The sequence below is a fragment of the Choloepus didactylus genome, chromosome 22, assembly GCF_015220235.1.
Source record: "Choloepus didactylus isolate mChoDid1 chromosome 22, mChoDid1.pri, whole genome shotgun sequence".
NCBI lineage: Eukaryota > Metazoa > Chordata > Mammalia > Pilosa > Megalonychidae > Choloepus > Choloepus didactylus.
The window spans coordinates 13793814-13799813 of NC_051328.1; the positions used below are offsets into that span (position 1 = coordinate 13793814).

At 37.4% G+C, this 6000-nt stretch overlaps 1 pseudogene; it reads right to left on the reverse strand.

Moving 5' to 3' along the window:
• LOC119518385 overlaps positions 1–4898 on the reverse strand; it is a 40254-nt pseudogene extending 35356 nt beyond the window's left edge.
• Between the last annotated feature and the right edge of the window lie 1102 nt (positions 4899–6000).

Here is a 6000-nt window from a genome sequence, read left to right on the forward strand (position 1 = left end):
TGCAACAAAGGTACAGAATCAAAGTATTATCAGGCATCCTCTTAATTTGGTTTAACTTTTTTTCATTGGTGGGAACCACGTTAATTACTACAGCTCATGTGTTGCTGTGAGGGATTAAACTATGTAAACAGGTGGATATGTAGATACATGTATATATGTGTGTGTGTATGTATGCATGTTTCAAGCTCATTGCTTGTCACATAATTGGTAGTCAATAATTTTTTCATTCCTTCCTTCTTATCCAAACCTGGTCAGTGAAGTGAATAGTGTCAAGTCTAAACTGGTTTGTACACATTTCTTAGTGAAGAGATCAGGGGACCAACAGAAAGTTTTTTGTCTGAGAGCTGTGGAGGGCTTTGTTCCAAAACAAAACTTGTTTCCAATTAGCAGTGAGGATTTGGGAGGACCCTGTTTTTGAGGGGAGCCTGAGATGAGTGGCCAGTGTTGTGAGTAGAGGACTGTGCTTAGAGATGCAAACAGATAAGTGTACCACGAGAGCAGTGTGTGCTGTCAATTTCTCAAACTTTGGCTTTTCTTGTTTCTAGCAAGTTGTGAGATTATACTGGAGTACAAAATTCATTTGTAAAGAGGGTATTAGGCATGGATACATTAATACCTTTTGGTTGCATTTATAAATAAAAAATAACATGTTAATTTTTAATATCCTAATTTACTTCCCTACCAATAAACGATTACAATTCATTCCTGTTTAGTTTTTTTCTTTTGACAGCCTCCATTTTACAATGGAGTTTTTATATTTTTTACAATTGGTTGCTCTTTTAGAACATGTCATTGACAATTTTAATAGATATCACATGATACATAATGTTTCCAGATTTCCACAAGTAATCCTAATTAAACAGAAAGTCTGAAATATTCTCCATTGACGTTTCATAGAGCTAGAACTGTCGAATTCTCAATTTGCAGTGGATTCCTAAGATAAAAGTAGCATATTAAATGGACAATCATAAAAACTGAGACCAGAAACTAATAACATATTCTCTAAAAACTGTTTACATCATCAGATCATTAGGTACAAACACTTCTGAGGCATGGAAAGAATTAGCACTTCATAGCTGCAAGCATGAAATGTCACTTCCTATAATCATCTTTATTTCTTTCAACTTCCCCTAGATGAAAGAGAAAACTTCCATCTCACTTAAGGATTCTAGAGCAAAGAGGATCAGGAATATTTCTTTTGTCTTACATTCTTTTGTGTCTTTTTTTCTCTCTCCTGAGACTCCTGTTATTCCAGAATTCTTATCTTACCAAAAAAAAAACCTGTTAAATTTTTATCCCCCAAAATATCTCTCATGGGACCTCTTGTAAATAATTTCCACTTATACGGTTCAGCCCCTAAGGAGAGCCCTATTTTAAAGTCATTTCAGCTAGAATTTTATATTTTATATTTGCCTAGAGTTGGAATCTCAGATCGCTTAAAGGTATTTTCAATTAAAAAAAATAATGGCCTGCGAGATATGCTTAGCCTTATGAAAGAGATATGTTTTTCAAAGAAATAACCTAAAATTTTCAAGGAATCACACTCCTATAGACTCACGTGATTTCAGAGAAGCTTTGTAATAGAATTTAAATTAGCAAGGATTTTGAACACTTTCCTTTAATGTTGCACTCCGACACTCTGCCATTTCAATTTCCACAGAAGCTTGATGTTTACAGAAACTATTGTGAATCCTTGCTTAATTTATCTGTTTGAAATTGATTTGTATTTGCTAAGTTTTACTAGGCAGAATAAAATAAAAGGACTGTTTTAAGTTTTTTCAAGATGTAGACCAAAATACTGTCATATCACTGTCTTCATTTAAGTGGTGACTCTAAGGCACTACTGACATTTTGGGCTGGATAAATCTTTTTTTTGTTGTTGGATGCTGTCTTGTGCACAGTAGAATGTTTAGCGCATCCTTGGCCTCCACTCACTAGATGCCGGTAGCACACCCCTCAACACCCCGCCCCACCCCCCAACAACCGCATCTGACAATCACAATGTCTCCAGACATTGCTAAATGCCTGATGCAGGAGGGTGGGGATAGGGGTAGCAAAATTACCCCTGGTCTAAGTCATACTAGTCATACTAGTCTAAGTCATACTGGTCTAAGTCATACTATTCTGAGCCTCATCAAAACCAAAAATTGTACTACAAAAAGACTCAATCTTCATTTTGACACAGGAGGCATATAACGTAAAATGAAAAAAAGTAGAACCAAAATTGTCTGGATTATGTTTAAAATATAATCAAATTTAGATTTTAATTACAAACTGGGCAGTTTCTGTGCAACTAGGTCTGATATCACCTGAATACTTTCCAGATAATGAAAGTATTGATTAATAATTACTTTCAAGATAATATCTCTATAAAGGGCACCACTCACTTTTAGGTTCATTCCCAACATGATTTGCTTCTTGTCTCTCTGAAGTTCTTTTCTGTATTGTTGTATTTCTTCCTCTGCGCGTGATAAAGCAGACACAGTGACACTGCTTTTTTGTTTGCTTTCTTCACACCTCTGTACAAAGTTGCTTTCAACTTCAGTTAAGGCAGAACAAAGACAACTAAGGGTAACCAGTTTCTTCTCCAAAGTTAATGCCAAACGATCAATTAGGACATCTTCACTTCCTGATTTTAGTTTTTTGAAGAAATAGTTTATAGGGAGACCTGTGATGAGATTTTGAAGGCACTGGAACAAAACTGTTTTATTCGTAGAATAGACGATTAAAATTCCTTTAAATGGCGTGCTTTGTTTCCAGCTGAAGAGTGTCTCATAGAAACTTCCTGGCCTTTTACAAAATCACATTTCTGGAAATTCTTTGCTCAATCACATTTCTGGAAATTCTTTGATCACTTCACATTTCATGTGTTCCAAGAGCCGTGTCTTCAACAGAAGCAGAGAATGGCCAGTTGATGGGATTTGAAAATAAAATTTCTGTAATGCTGCGAGAAGTACAAAAAGATCTTCCCTGTGTTCTATAGGTCTATCCTTTGGAAATATTACTACGTATACATTTCCCTCTTGAAATATCTTCTATACTTAAACAAGTCTGCCACAAGGAATATAACGATCTTTGGAGCGGTTACCATTTTTTCTCTTTCTAATTTGTAGCAACACAACGCAACAAAAATTACTGAGTGCTGAAAGTGGTGAAAGAGATGTTACAGCAGTAATTATCTGCACAGTCTTAGATGGTTGTTCACAAATATAACTTTTCTCTTCCTTGCTATAAAGGGTCGACTTGATCCTTTTGGCCTCTGATCCTATTACATGTGGCACAGAGGATGGTGCTGGGAAAGAATCCATGCTCAACTTAATCACCCTATTTTGACACTACACTTAATAAGCAGAAAGCTGGAGCTACAGGTCTGATCCAATAACAGTGATAAAGCCACATCGTCGAGCGATGGTTCCAAAGAAGGTGTGGTTTTCACTTCAACAATCAAGCTATTATCCATTGCACAATACCACATCTTCTCTATTAGATGCTCTGAATATTGAAAATTGTCTATGTTTTCATCAAAGGTATGGACAAGATTTTCTTTTTTCACTGCAAAGATGAACAAGCCCTTCCTGCTCTCTACTTGATATAGTAGAATCATCTTTCTCTTGAACCAGGTTTATTAAAGCTTTGTAAGATTTTGAAATAACTTTTTCCTTAAGCAAGAGATGCTGCTGTAATTCCCAAACAGAAGTCAAACCAATTTTTTTTTTAACTTCTTTCCAGAGCTTGAACCACCAAAGAAAAACTCTCGTTTGTCTTCAAATCTTCATTGCCATCCGATGTGTTACTGTAATAGTTTGTGTTGCCAAAATCTGTTATTTGAAATGAAGTCAGGCAATCTGAGTTCAAGGAGTCTTTAAAAAGTATCAGTACTTATTCCATTCCAGTTCCAGTAAAGTCATCTATCAGGACTAAGCTAATTTTTTTCCTACTTAGTGGTAACCTGAAAGTTCTTTTTCCAAGCAGTGCAAGCATCACTGGACCTAAATGATACAATAAAAAAGTCTTCTTCACCAGAGTCCATAAGTAGAACTACCCAAGGATCTCCGAATGGAAGCTGGCACACACTTTTGGGAATTGCATTTTGGAATGAAATGCGCTGATTCTTTCCAGTAAGGGCAATCAGAGACATTCTTTAACTGGCTGTTGACCATCTCAGTTGCACAGACATGCACACAAGTCACCACACTGCTATAAACACGAGGGATACCAAATGTATCAGTTAATACTTCTTGATTTTCAAGAGAGTAAAAAGGAAGTTGGGTATCCCAAATAGCATATTTTGATATTGAAGGCTTTTGAGTGCATCATTCCTCAGGTAAACTACATTCCTTTGGTCCTAATAAGACAATGCCTAGATTTGCAAAGTCCCCTGCCCACTAAATAGAAGGAAAATTAGCTGGTACACTAACAACAGTGCCAGTTTTGGAAGAGATACAGAAGACGGTTTTGGCATGTCTCCATGAAACAAAAGGGCCATTAAGGATCCTCATGCTACCTGTCAACTCATAGCCTAGTTTAAAACTCAATCACTTTTCATATTTATTGGAACTGTGAAGCAATAGTAGAAAATATTTGAAAATGTTATTCTTTTTATTGCTTTGTATCACAATATAAGGGAGGTTAATTCCAGTTCTGGAGTCTGACGCACAGCTGTAACAAATAATTTTAAAGTTAGCATTTTCTTCCTCCATTTTGAATAATTCAGTAGACTTCTGAACAAATGCTCTTGTTCTTCTGTCAAATTCCATTCTTCTGATGTGTGATATGGGTATTTTTCCAGCTCCTTTATCTGTAAAATTTCTTTTGGACAACTGAAAAACGAGGACTTCCACATTTTTACATAAGAGCCTTTCTTGTTTGTTAGATGACAGTGCTTGTTTGCTATTCATTCACAATATCAAGTCTTTGTTGTGTTGATCCGATTTTCTAATGCAAAGTGATTCTAGTTGGTGTTTTTAAACCTCACCTCCAGTCTGTGTGTCCTGTAGCCGCCATGTTCCCTCGCTTGGGAACCTCTCTCCCACACTACATTCTGGGAGGCAAGACTTCATCTCCTTTTATGGCTGAATAGTATTCCGCTGTCTGGATAGACCACATTTTGTTTATTCATTCACCTGTTGATGGTTTGTTCACTTTTGATCCAAATTCCAAAATAACTACCAGGACCTCTCCAGAGTGAAGTAGATGCTGGGTCAGAAAAGCACTTGAGCCCTGGAAGACGTGTGTATGTATTTGTGTGTGTTTTTTCCGAGGTAGAGGGCAGTTGGGTTCTGTCACAATCGAATAGAGCGAGCAGGCGCACAATTCTGCTTCTTTCTAACCTCTAAGAGACCTGGGATTAGTGGTAGAGAATCCTGGAAGTGAAGATTCTGCTGTTGCTGCCTGCTAGAGTGGGCCCGTGGAAGGAAATTCTCCAGCCTCCCTCCATGCGAAAATGCTGGAAGGTGACAGTCAAGCTGTCAAACTTGTGGTGTTCAGTTCTCATCTGCCTGATGGAATCATCCATCACTCTCTAGGAATAGGTTCAGTTTTTTTTAGAAACGATGTGCATGAGGTAGGGTCTCTAAATACAACCATACAACCCCCCCCCCACCCGTCTGGATATTCTGGGAATTTCAGGGAAGTCAATCTTCTCCATCAAATTCTAACTAGGCTTTATTTACACTCTCTTCCTTTCTTCTGCTGGCAACTGTATCATAGCGCAAAAGTTTTAAACCACTGCATAGTATTTTTTCACCTTGGTTTCAACGTAACATAGGGTCCCCACATCACAATGACTTCTGAGACAGCATTTATTTTGCACGTAAGTTGCCATTGATCACAGGTACTCTAATGAGCTCGTGTCCAGGTATGACTTGTTTAAGAATCTTTGGCAACAGGGAACGCGTGGCCACAGGAAGTGAGTATGATCTCAGCCCACAAACCCAGATATGAAAGAGAAGAAATTCAGTAATATTTACTGTGATTGGTCATGGAAGAAAAAGAAATGAA